Below are 14,181 nucleotides of genomic sequence, written 5' to 3'. Positions count from 1 at the left end.
GGGATGTGGGCATCACTGGCTGGTCCAGCATTTATTGTCTATCCGTAGCTGCCCTTGAGAAGGTGGTGGTGAGCTGCCTTCTTGAACCGCTGCAGTCTCTATGGTGTAGGTACACCCACAGTGCTGTTAGGGAGGGAGTTCCAGGATTTTGACCCAGTGACAGTGAAGGAACGGCGATATATTTCCAATTCAGGATGGTGAGTGGCTTGGAGGGGAACTTCCAGGTGGTGGTGTTCCCATCTATCTGCTGCCCTTGTCCTTCCAGGTGGTAGTGGTCGTGGGTTTGGAAGGTGCTGTCAAAGGAGCCTTGGTGAATTCACATGTACCTCATATTGACCCTGAATGTTAGAGTATAAGATTTTTATATTGCAAATTAATTTATCTTTCTGTTATTGTATAGTATAGTTTATTTTTGTTTATTCAAAATCTTTTGGCTTTATTCTATTAGCAAGTGTCTTGAATCTCAAATTTTAGATACTTTAAACAAAACTTTATTGGTCTGTGACCGAATCTTACCAAAAACTTAGGGGGTCTGGTCAAGGATCATAACAAGCACAATATGACTCTACTCAGAACTTTGGAGAATCATATTGGACTCGAAACGTTAACTCTGTTTTTCTCTCTCCACAGATGCTGCCAGACCTGCTGAGATTTTCCAGCACTTTCTGTTTTTAATTTCAGATTTCCAGCATCCACGGTATTTTACTTTTATCTTTCTGGCCATGTACAGTAAAATTTATTTTTCTTTGTTTAAAACCTCTGGAATCTTGTAAATTTGTTCTCTTAGCAAGTGTCTTGAATTTTAAACGTTGTCTACTTTAACTGGGTCATACCAAGAACTTAAGGGCCTGGTCCAGGATCATAATGCCCCATACAATTGCAGTGACTCTTTCTCCTCTGTACTATCTCTGAGTTGCATCTGCCCAGTGCATCATTTCTAATCTCCATACAAGAGGATTGTGTTAGTATTGTCCTTACACTTGCCCATTCCAGTACAGCATCTAACTATGTTCCTTCTCGACTGTTCTGATTCATTATCGATGTTCCCAGATGACAACTAACAACCCCAGCACCTTTCCCTGTGAATCTAGAATAGTGCATCCATTACTCAACATAACCTGTCGCACCACTTCTCCCTTACCTTTTAGAATTCAGGAAGCCTCTCATTACTCATTCTCCTCATATACAGTAAATGGCAGAACCCTTAAGTGCATCAACGGGCAGAGGGATCTGGGTGTACAGGTCCACAGGTCACTGAAAGTGGCAACGCAGGTGGATAAGGTAGTCAGGAAGGCATATGGCATGCTTGCCTTCATCGGCAGGGGTATTTGAGTATAAAAGCTGGGAAGTCATGCTGCAGCTGTATAGAACCTTGGTTAGGCCACACTTAGAATATTGCGTGCAATTCTGGTCACCACATTACCAGAAGGATATGGAGGCATTAGAGTGGGTGCAGAGGAGGTTTACCAGGATGCTATCTGGTCTGGAGGTTATTAGCTATGAGGAGAGGTTGGAGAGACTTGGATTGTTCTCACTAGAGCGACGGAGATTGAGGGGCGCCTTGATGGAAGTTTACAAAATTATGAGTGGCATGGACAGAGTAGATTGTCAGAAGCTTTTTCCCAGGGTGGAAGAGTCAATTACTAGGCGACATAGATTTAAGGTGAGAGGAGAAAACTATAGAGGAGATCTGCGGGGCAAGTTTTTTATGCAGAGGGTAGTGAGTGTCTGGAATTCGCTGCCAGAGGAGGTGGTGGAAGCAGGTACGATAGTGGTGTTTAAGAGGCAGCTTGACAAATACATGAATAGGATGGGAATAAAGGGATACGGACCCCGGAAGTGCAAAATGTTTTAGTTGACGGGCAATATGATCGGCGCAGGCTTGGAGGGCGGAAGGGCCTGTTCCTGTGCTGTACTTTTCTTTGTTCTTTGTTCTTCTCCAGCTGGTGTTCAGCCTGTGTCTTTAATCCAATAACTCACATCTCCCATATCCTTTTCTCACCATTCGTGGATCGATTTTCACAATGATGTAAAGCACACGAACTTCAGGGTTCTTTTTCTACCCGACTGTTCATTTGCACTTAACAGACAAACCGCTGTCATGTCTTTTTTAAGAGACACATAGTCAGGATTTTACTGGTTGTCCAGGAGGTGGGGAAAGTGGCATGCTGGCCGGTAAAGTTGTGAGATTGGGTTGGGTTGGCTCCCCGATGTAGCCCCACCATCGAGGCAGGACCGGATGCGGAGAGGCTGCCCACCACAACATAGGAACATAGGAACAGGAGTAGGCCGCTCAGCCAATCGAGCCTGCTCCGCCATTCAATTAGATCGTGACCGACCACCTACCTCAACGCCGATTGGCCGCACCATCTCCGTGTTATTAGTCACAAGGGGGCCGGCAGCCGATTAACATAATTCAAGGCCAACTTAGGTGCCTGATGCATGGGGAGGCTGCCAACCAAATGGAGGCAGCAACCGTGCGGCAGCCCAGGGGTGGGTGGGGGGGGGGAATGTCTCTGCCAGCTAAACAGGGGGCCGTGGGCATGGAAGCTAGCATCTGAGGCAGCAACAACCTTCCCAAAGGCTTTTTCCCTCTGAACCACAGACCTGCTTTAAATATTTGAAACTTACCTTTTGGTAGGAAGGACACGGAGAGACAATATAAAATAAAGGGTACTATTCTGAAGGGGGAGCAGGAGCAGAGGGACCTGTGTGTCTCTGCATAATTCATTGAAGTAGGCAGGGCAGGTTGAGAGAATGGTTAATAAAGCATACAGCATCCTGGGCTTTATTAACAGGGACATGGAGTACAGGAGTAAGGTGGTTATGTTAACCTTGTTGTAAAATACTGGTTTGGTCTCAGCCAGAATATTGTGTCCTGTTCTGGGTGTCACACTCTAGGGAAGGTGTGAAAGTATTGGACAGACTGCAAGAAAGATTCACAAGAATGGTTCCAGGGATGAGGATCTTCCATTATGAAGATAGAACATGAAGAAGGAGGAATTGGGACTGTTCCTTGGAGAAAAGAAAGTTGAGAGAACATTTGACAGAGGTATTCAAAATCATGAGGGGTCTGGTTCGAATAGATATGGAGAAACTGCTCGGGCTGCTGGAAGGATTGAGCACAAGAGGGCACAGAATGAAGGTAACTGGCAAAAGAAGCAATGGAGACATGGGGGAAGGTTTTTCAAAATTGCAAGTGATTAAGGTCTGGAATGTGATGCCTGAGAGTGTGAAGGAGACAGGTTCAATTGAGGCATTCAAGAAGGAATTGGATCCTTATCTGAAAAGGAAGAATATGCAAGGTTAAGATGGGGAACGGCACTGGGTACGTTGATCTTTCGGAGACCCAGAGCAGACATGATGGGCAGAATGGCCTCCGTCTGCGCTGTAACAATTCTGTGATTTTGTTATACTCCTCGGAGGCTCCAGGTTACCTCCATTCCTCAGCAGTGACTAACCTCTCCCGATGGCGTTGCTGAGGCTTCAGAGTTGCCGGCCCTAACTGTGCCTAGGCCAGTGGCTTTAGGAATCCAACAGCCATCCCCAGTTGAACAGCGGGTCCACAGGTGACCAGTAAGGAGGCTGTCTATGGGAAAATTGCCAAGCAGGTCCCACTGCCTGCAAGTTTGGGCTCGAGACACATTCTTTACCCCGACTTCCCAACGCCCCTCGTAAAATTCAACCCATCAAGTTCCGGGCCACCCTCTCAGGTGGACATGAAAGGTCCCATGGCACTGTTTTGAAGAAGAGCAGGGGTGATTCCCCCAGCATCCTGACAAATACTTATCCCTCAACCAACATCACTAAACACATTACCTGGTCATTATCACATTGCTCTTTTTGGGAGCTTGCTGTGTATGAATTGGCTGCCACATTTCTTGTACCTCAATGACCACACTGACTGTAAAGCACCTTGGGATGTTCTGAAATCATGAAAAGCATTAGATCAGTACAAGTTCATTCTTCAATTGTTATCCTATATTTAACTTCTTCATTACATTAGCCACCTGCTGTTTTGGGTTGATCAAATTTAACAATTTTATTTCTGTATTGCTTATTCTAAAGTCAATTTTTGGAAGGACCTTTTCCTTGTAAGTACCAAAGACTTTGGGGGTAGTTTTGACTTTGCACGATGTTTGAAAATTGGAGCTATTGGGTCTGTTACCCATTATACGTCTCTTATAATTTTCCTTTCCATTCAAGTCAATGTAAATGAAAATGGGAAGAGTTTTTTAGTTGGTGGCTGATCCCATATCATCTATTTTACACCACCACCTATGGTTATGCCTCTTCATCTTTGTCCAATTCTCCTTTGTAAGCTATTGCTTGCAATTACATTTGATGTATGGCTGTTCATCTGTTTTTCAAAGACCTTGAATCCAAATTCAATGTAATTCCGAAAATGCGTGATAATGAAACTCAGAATATATGGAGGCAAGATTGTGTGACTTTTTGTTATTATGAAGATCACAAAGCTGAGTACAGCTTAGAGCGGCTTAACACAGCTCAGCTGTGAGCTGAAGTTATTCAATTGCTCAATAAAAATAAGTTGATGATGGAGGTCATTTAGCCAATCCACCACCTCTCCCTCACAAGCCTATAAAACCCTTCCTAAGGTAGCATCGCACCATGTCGCGAGTAACTCCAATTTTTGAAGTAATGAGTGCAGGATTGGAGGCAGACGGGCCAGATATAACCCACCGCGGGTTTAACGGCAAGGACCCACCACCGAACCATTTTCGAAAAGGCCAGATTGGAGTGGAAAGGCTACCTGCCCAGAGGCGGAGGTAGGCTAATGAAAGTGCTAAGTAGTTAAGAGGCCTCTCGCAATGATTGGAATCCCAGTCTGCACTGGGCCCCTGCACAGGTTGGAACGCGGCCAGCGAGGGGGAGTGGCACCCTGGCAGCTGACCACTGGTTGCAGAGGAACGGCGTGGACAGCACTCCAGTGGGCAAGTAGGCCATAAATGCCACTTCTGTTAACATGACAGTCTTGGCTGTGGCTGTAGGTGGCCCGATAGATAAGGAGAAACTGTTCCCACTCGTAAAATGACCAAGAACGGGAGGGCACAGATTTAGAGTGATTTGCAAAAGAACCAAGTGTGATGTGAGAAAAAAACTTTTTCACACAACGAGTGGTTCGGGTCTGGAATGCGCTGCCTGGAAGTGTGGTGGAGGCAGTTTCAAATGAGGCGTTCAAGAGAGTGTTAGTTGACTATTTGAATAGAAACAAGGTACAGGGGTGTGGGGAAAAGGCAGGGCAATGGCACTAGGTCATATGCTCATTTGGAGAGCCAGTGTAGACAACATGGGCTGAATGGCCTCCTTCTGTGCCGACAATATTCTGTGATTCTGTGATTCTCCTCCATAAGGATGGCCTGACAGATGTGGCCTCTTTCTATTTTTATATTCTCAAAAGTGTTCAGAAGGCACCTCAAGATGGACGCACTCTCTCTCTTGCTTACCTACATCAGCAGAAACCAGAGGTGACGGATAAAGAAGGCATGGCAGCAGATGGTGACTATCCCCATGAAGAGCTGCTGGACCTGAGTTGGCTCTTCTTAGAAGAAAGCGATGAGGAAGAAGCCTTACAGGGCTGAGGGTTCCTTTGGAGGTTGAGGTCCTCGAGAATGATTCGTCTTTCCAGTTGATAGATGCACCATATGAAGTCTCGGTTGTCTTTTTAGAGGAGTCAGTTGTGTTTTTAGTGGCTGAGCCACATTCAGTGACCATACCAATGTATTGTGTCATCTATCTCCTGTCGCCCACGAAATGTCTTCCAGAGAGGGTGCCTTGTCTGATTCCATGTCAGACTCTCTACAGGATCACACTGCTAAAGAGCTGGTACCTTCCCAGGGTGAAAGCCAATTGACATCCATACTTCAGTCCCAGCTGAATGTCTCCTTCCCTCCAGAGCTGGGGGTCAGCGCAGAAGCCGCAGCAGAATTTCTACCGTTCCGGAAGCTGCACAATCCCGCACAGCAATCTTTTCCCTGAGTTTACTGCCTACAGGAAACTTATCCCATTTCAGAAGATGAGGCTGCCTTGTCTCCATATCCGCAGCAATTCTTCCCAACCTCACACAGAGCAAAGTGTGCCTCTCTCACCATCGCCTACAGAAAGCAGACAGCCCCCCTCGAAAAATCATTGGGAAATCGTCTCTTCTTCTCCCGACAGGTTTACAGGAATTTTGTTGTTTTTTTCACCTTTGCCGTCTAAGTCCATTGAAATCTCGGATCTTCGATGCCTTTTCAGGTTTCAAGGCTGCAGAGAATGATACAGCTGTGACAGTCTTCCCTCGAGTTGAAGATTACTCGCCTTCTGAATGTCTCTCCCTGTGAGCTATGAGGGAACAACCAGTTCCTCAGAGTGTCCCGATTTTTTCTCTTCTAGTCCCAGACAGCCCAAAAGTCAATGCCCGTCAGCCTTTTCTCTTAGATCAGTCCATTGTCAAAAAGCTTTTGTTGTCCTTACTGTTCAGTCATCCAGCAACCTACATTCAGCTCACCAGCAACACTGCTAAATTGCTGTCCTATTCTACAGATGATGATGTCCTACCAGATCCAGAAAAGAACCCTCATTTTCCCAAGATGTCTTCCCTAAGGGTTGAGAATACTGTGGGAGATCGAATCCCCCAGGACCATGACGTGGGAGAAGGGGGACAAATACGAGCTGAATTTGGATATAATCTATAGTTATAAAAAGGGAAAAACGTAAATAGTTAAAGATATAGTTGCATATTGTTGTTTAAAATTGGGTAGCATGCTTGGGTGGAAGTGTAGTGTAAAGGATTAAGAGATGGGATATGCTAATGTATGACATACATGATGATGTATCACTGCCTTCAGTCAGCCATGTGTTAGACTCTCAAGAGAGAGAAGTTGGAAGACTGTGCCTAGGAGCAGCATGCCAACTCTGTAACCTGTTTAGAAGTAGTACTAATAAACAAGTGTTATGCAAATACTAGAGTATGATCATAGTCAGTCTACTAACCAAGTACATGCTCAGATCCCGCAGATAGAAGGACCATCTCAGAGCAGAGAGTAGGGATAGATGGGTCTGTTTTTGGTTGTCAAGCTGTAACCAGTGGAGTGTCACAGGGATTAGTGCTGGAACCTGAAATATTTACAATCTACATCAAAGACTTGAATGAAGGGACCAAATATACAGTAGCCAATGACAGCAAGATAGGTAGAAAAGTTAAGTTGTCAAGAGGAGATAGAGAGTCTGCAAAAGGTTATAAAGAGGTTAAGTGAGGAGGCAAAAAATGGGCAGATGGGATATAATGTAGGAAAATGTGAACTTGCTCAATTTGGCTGGAAGAATATGAAAAGCAGTATGCTATTTAAATGGAGAGAGATTGTAGAACTCAGTAGTACAGGGGGATCTGGGTGCACGGATACCTGAATCACAAAAATGTTAATTATGCAGGTACAGCAAGTGATCAGGAAGTCAAATGGGATGTTGATGTGTATTACAAGGGGAATGGAATATAAAAGTGGGGAAGTTTTTACTGCAGCTGTACAGATCCTTGGTGAGACCACATGTGGAGCACTACGTACAGTTTTGGTCCCCTTATTTGAAAAAAAAGATATAATTGCGTTAGAAGCAGTTCAGAGAAGGCTCGCTCAAATCATTCCTGGGATTAAGGGTTTATTTTATGAAGTAAGGCTGTACAGCTTGGGCCTAAACCCATTGGAGTTTAGAAGAATGAAAGGTGATATTATTGAAACATATAAGATCCTGAAGGGACTTGATAGAGTGAACACCGGGAGGATGTTTCTCCTTGTGGAGGGGCCTAGAACTAGACGACACAGTTTAAGGATAAGAGGTCTCTCTTTTGAGATGGAGATGAGAAGAATTTTTTTCTCTCAGAGGGTCATTGGCCTGTGGAATTCTCTTTCCCAGAGACCAGTGGAGGCTGGGTCATTGAATTTATTCAAGGCTGAGTTAAACAGATTTTTGATAGACAAGGGAGTTAAGGTTTATGGGAGGCAGGCAGGAAACTAGAGTTGAGGCCATAACCAGATCAGCCATGATCCTATCGAATGGCAGAGCAGACTCGAAGGGCCGAATGGCCTGCTCCTGCTCTTAAATCCTTTGTTCTATGTTCCCATGTAACAGAACCGACCCTGAATAAATAATCGTATATTTGTGGAGTGCTGCTAAATCATTAATTAGTAGGTTTTTGCTCATTTTTGTTTAAAAACAACTTTTTAAAGTTTATTCAGAATATTTCAGCCCCGTGTGAAAAGTTCCATCTTTAACTTGTTCTATGTAAATATTTTTGAAAGTGATCTTATTTTACTGCTTTTTGTTTCCTGGTTATGGACCTGTGGAAAATCCTTTAAATGAATGGCTGCTGAGACAGCGTGATGACATCACTGCCACTCCACGCTGGGAATCCCCAGTCAAGAACACGGCAGCCATTTGCAGTATCCCTGCCCAGCAACAGAGGGGAAATTCTCACTGGAGGGGTTGCTAGATCTCTCAGGTGTTTTACTTCATAGCCAGTATTGAGCGCCTAACTTTGTCGCTGAGCGCAAAACCTATACCAGTGTATATTACTGTTCCACTGGGTATTACGACTTAAGAGGCCCTGAGTCCTTCCCCTCCTTTCAACCGTTCCTCATAGCTCAACCCTCTAACAATAGCATCAGTCTTATGGTGCAAATCTACACCAGGGCCAGGGTTTGACTGCTTCCCTTGGGGCCTTGGTGACTGAAAACAGTGCTCAAGGAGCAGCCTAACCAGAGCACTGCTGCTTCAGTGTAACAACCTCAGGCGTAGATGGGACAGTGGGGATTTCTATGGGGTTTCTCCTGTCCCTTCATTGTAGGTTTGGCAGAAAAGCCACCAAAGACCCTGGGGAAAAAATGATGTAAATTACACTTTGGAAGTGGATTATAACCCTAGCCCCTTTATAGGACTATTCTGGGCTATGCATATTCCTCAGAAGATCATTCTTAAGGTTATGAAAGATAGGCCTCAGAGGCACTTAAATAGGTCTGAAGAACTGATCTAACCATCCCTGAAGGAAACCACCAGGGAATATTACTGTCCTCCAGATAGCCTTTTTAATGAGTTTTAGCTAGATTATTACATGCCAGATATTATAAGGGTCCAGGCATCTCTCCTCAACAATGCACCTTTCCACTGAAGAGTGTACGGAGATGGGTTTCCAAGTTTGGATACAGAAGACTATATGAGGCAATATACTTTCTGAATAATATAAGAGTTTATTAAGGAACTGAACATGAAATTCACTTTTGATAGTAATTCAATCGCAACATTGAAAGTTCTAGGAAAAGTAAGTATAACCTTCGAGAATCCAGGTCTAATTAATGTTACTGAGAGATAGTTAAGATATCTGTCAATATTTAAAATAGTAATTATCTTAATTCCCTGAGTAGAAACCATCAAGTTCAGCATATACCTCCAACCTTAATAAGGGGAGAACTATTTTTCACTACATTACAGCAGCTACCTTTACCTTGAGAGATGCTGGAGTGAATCCAATGAAGCTAAAAACTCTACTGTGTAGTTACAATAGCATACCTTAAAAGAGCTAAACCAGCAGGAAACATATTGAGCACTTATGCTAGACAACATTCTTCATTTATAGCCAACATCCTTCAATCAAACAGGATACTGAGAGGTGCAGTCAGTGGTCACTTCCTTGCCACACCCAGTTCCCAGGATTCAGTTAAAAAGCTATTCAGGGTCATCCTTAAGGCTATCCATTGTTAGATTGTGGTATATTACAATTTACCAATGCCTTACTGAGGTGATATAAAGGCCAATTACAGTTTTTTTTTTTCAGAACGCCTAGTGTTAGAGAATATGCCACAGGATATTGTCATCCTTGAGCACACAATTATGTCCAGGCCTGTTTATAAACATTTAAACTTTTGTCCAGGAGATGAACTCTGCTTTTAATTTTTAATTTCTACTTCATAGGAGAATCACTCTTTTTAATCTTGTAACATCTTATTTACAGCTGGATTCTCTTATAACTCCATATTATGCCTGCATTCCTTCACAATTTATTCTATTCCATCTGTAATTTCTGCAGCTCTTCCTCTGTAGTTTTGGCAGATGTGCGGGAGACCTCCTGCAGACATTCGCTCCTGCGATCTCCAGTGGCTTGCTAACATGTCTCAAAATTCTGGCACAGATTTCACGGTAGTCGGACACCTCACCTTGTGTGCCATTAGTTAGACTTTTCCCCTTGCCCTCCAACCTAAAAAAAATGTTATGCCGCAAATTCTTGGAAATGCAGGGGTCATGCGACATCTGAGACTTTGGTGATGAGCAGGGCCAGGACTTCTCTCCTTAACCAATGAGATTTGAGGATTGAGAACAGAACAGATTTACGATGAACGTGGGAAAAGGGTGAATTCACAGGGTATCGCTTCCTAGTCACAGGTTGTTGGAGGATTTACAAATTAATAATGACATGTGCCTTTAAACTCGCCATTATTTGGCCTCTGTTTAATTTGTTCATTAATGTTCCACAATGACTGGACATGGTCAGTGTAGAACGTAATTCATTCCCAAAGCTCCTTCAGCCTCTCCTCAACCAGTTCAACAGCTTCTCTTAGGTCCATTACCATTTATTCTACTAATATGTATAAGACCGTGCGTATATTGGATTTATCTTATTTGTTATTCGGTGCTTTGTCTTCACATTAAAGCTAACTTCTCATTAGCATCCTTTTTAAAGAAGGCAACACTGTAAACAACAGAGCAGTTACAAAGAGCTCTAATTAACGTAAAGCTCCCCTTTGTTTCCTTCTGAATTTATCTGCCGGGAGTCTGAAAACTTCAGCACAGTCGCAGTGACTCCACCTGGGAAAAATTAACTACAGAGGTGTTCACAAGGGAAGCAACAGGTGGAATTTGAGGTAGTGTACATGATTGAAATGGGGAGAGCCTGATTTTTGCAATGCATTTGATGAATTTTACCGCGAGTGAAAAAAACTGTTTCAAAAATGCTTTGAGGTTTAATTCTGGCTTTCAAATTTCTAATCTGTATAATGCGCACTGAAAAGGATTATCAGGCTGATTCTGTAGGAAAAAGGGATTAGTTGGTATTTTCCAAACCAAATCCCGGCACTAATCACTGATAATGTGGAGGACAATTAGTGGCATTAAAATGCCCCAGGATGATATAAATGTGTTCACAGTAAACTCTCTGAGACTACACGAGTTACAGATAGGGATGCTGGAACCCATATTATTTTTCCACCCAAAGGCAAATTTTACTATAAATAGTGAACCATTGAGGATCAGTATTTGCTCATGTTTCACAAATCATACAATTATAGAACTTTGCAGTCCAGAAGGAGGGCTATTCAGCCCATTATGCCTATGCCAACTTTTGGTAAGAGCTATCCAATTGGTCACAAATCTGCCCTTTAGTTAATATTGCCTCTGCTCATTCGTCTAACCAAAATATATCATTCACACTTCTCCAGGTGAAATTTCAGCTACCATGTGTCTGCCCAGTCCGCCACCTCCTCCTGACTTCTGCATCCATCCTCCTTGTTGTTTACTCCATTTCTGAGTTTTGTGTCATCTAAAATTTTGAAATCGTGCCCTATGATAACCAAGTGCAGATCAAGTTGTTGTGATCCCAGCTGATGTTGCTATTGGAACAAATCAGATCCCAGGGTGGAAACCGGCTTGATGGATCCTAACATTTTTTTGTCTAGAAATGTGGAGGGTGGCTACTGAACAGAGTCACAAGAGTCAGATGATGAACTTTTAACAAAAGAATAAAACATTTATTAAACAGGGAAAGATAAGCTATATTGCAATATTCCTTACCCACAACTATACCTTTACAGATAAATACAGATTTGTAATGCTAACACAAGTTACAAAAGCTACCTTATACTCTCATGTCCACAGTAAGTACACAGTTCACGTAAACCAATAATCAACCTGTGGTTAGGCATACCACACTCTGAAGCTAAGGGACAGTTGCCACCCCAAACAGGTGCTATGGATCTCTCATCAACTCCACCCCAGATGCTTGTCACACCATGAGCCAACCGGTCTCACAGGACTCCATCTTTCACACAAGGATTTCCAATCTCCAATCTCGCAGGACCCACTTTGGAATCTTCTCTCAAATGACACATTCTCTTGGACGCCTTCCACAAGAGTCCACCTCCAGGATTTCAAACTCTCCTTCCGATGTTCCTCTCCCCTGGATTGCCATGTGTATCCAAGCTTTGCCCTCCATGAACTCTCACTTAGATACTCAGCCAACAGAACACCACTGCTTCCCATGCCTGTGGTAAGGAGTCACCAACCTTTGGCTGTCTCCTTGGATCTTCTGGCTTCTCACAAGCCTATTTTGCTTTAAGTCTGAATTCTGCAGTTTTATACCTTTAGGCTTGGGAACTTCGTCTGCCCCTCACTCTTAACTTCACTTAACAGGATCTTTTCCAGATTCCCTGTTCTATTCCTTTGACTAGAAGGTCCTCTTGGGACCCGTCCTTCCTGTCTCATTCCTTGGCTTTGGGACCTTTTAGTTATTTTGAGAAATCTGTTCTCTGCAGTTCCCACTAAGGTGTCCAGCTTCTCCTGCCTCCTGATTCAACTGAACTAAAAAACTGTTCTGTTTCTGCCTGTGTCGGTGGGCCCCTTGTTGCTAGGCAACAGTCCAATTTTTCTACTTCTAGAGTCATAAAGCATAATTAGGAATGCAGGTATGCAAACAAAGCCTTCAGACCAGCAGGCAACTTTTAAAATGAAACTAAAACTCAAGTTCCCCCCTTTGTTAACGCAAATACAGAAACACAAATTAAACTTAAACTTGCAGCTAATACTCATTCCTAACACCCACAAATACAAATATGACTAACTTAAACTATATCTAGGTTTTAACAACTAATATATCTCAAAAGGAGAAGTGGTCCTAATACTGACCCCGGGAGAACACCGCTCTATATGTCCCTCCCATCTGAAAACTACTGCTCACCATGACTCTTTTTAAAATTATTCGTTCATGATATGTGGGCATTCTTGGCATCCCTCACTACACTTAAGAAGGCGGTGATGAACTGCCTTCTTGAACCGCTGGTGAATCAGGCCACTCACCCACTGTAGAACCCGTTTAATTTCCATTGAAGATGGTGTGGGATCATGGTCAGTGTACAGAGCGCACCATCAGATTACGCTGCAGGCAATGGCCACAAAAATCCCAGTTGTTTGTATCATGAAGCTTTGGGCAGCTCTCAGGCGCTGACACCATTCAAACTTCATTCATTACCCTGAGCCCTGGATTTCTCCCCATGCCTCAGACCTCACTGCTGTCCCCTTCCCCTCTTGACCCCTGGGATAGGATCATGCTCATTAACCAGTAGAGGTTGACTATCATGAACTGACAATATCCTGGATCAGCTGCATCCCTTCCATATCCGCGGGACAGAGGTTGGCGTGCTGGCGCGCGCCCGGCCCACTCGAGCGTAAAATAGCGCACGCTGACGTCGGGCGAGTGTGCCAATGTTATTCCGTGCTAACATGGTATTTCAATCGGAGAGTGTGCACAGATGTTGGAAGTGCGTCCGCTGACAATTAAGAGGGCAATTAAACCCATTAAAGTTCTAATTGCCCCTAATTTTTCACGGTCTGTCCAACCTTATGGTTGGCTGACGGGCGAATCGGCCAGGCGGACTTTGCATTTTTGATGAAACCTCATCCAAGGGGGGAATGAGGTTTCCGTTATTAAACAAAAAAAGAAATATGTAAGTATGGGCAAAATTTTCATCACCTACATGTTCAGTGACTGATTCTGATACGTGGACATTTTTTTCCCGGATTTTAGTCATTATTTCTTGGTTTTAAATTCTTCAGCTCTCTGAGGCAGCTCTCTGCTTCAGGGAGCTTTCATTCTGTAACGCCCACCCTCCTCCCACCCCCCACCCCGCCAGCGCTGAGCTTTTCGGTGCGTCTTTCACGCTGGCTGACCGTTAATTGACCAGACAGCATGAAATCGCGGTCGGGGGTCGATCGCGGGCGACGGTCCGTTTCCAGGACACTCCCGGGCCCGCCAATCACGCCCGCTTGCCAACCAGTAGTCCTGCCCCATGTGTTTGTTAATGCATTATTCAGTGCAATGCTAATGCTGCTTTTGGGCATTGGTCTCTGGGAAACCATGATGAA

This window comes from Cetorhinus maximus, chromosome 7, assembly GCF_964194155.1.
Source record: "Cetorhinus maximus chromosome 7, sCetMax3.hap1.1, whole genome shotgun sequence".
Taxonomy (NCBI): Eukaryota; Metazoa; Chordata; class Chondrichthyes; order Lamniformes; family Cetorhinidae; genus Cetorhinus; species Cetorhinus maximus.
The sequence above is the reverse complement of the archived record's forward strand: the minus strand, read 5'-3'. Positions refer to the sequence as shown.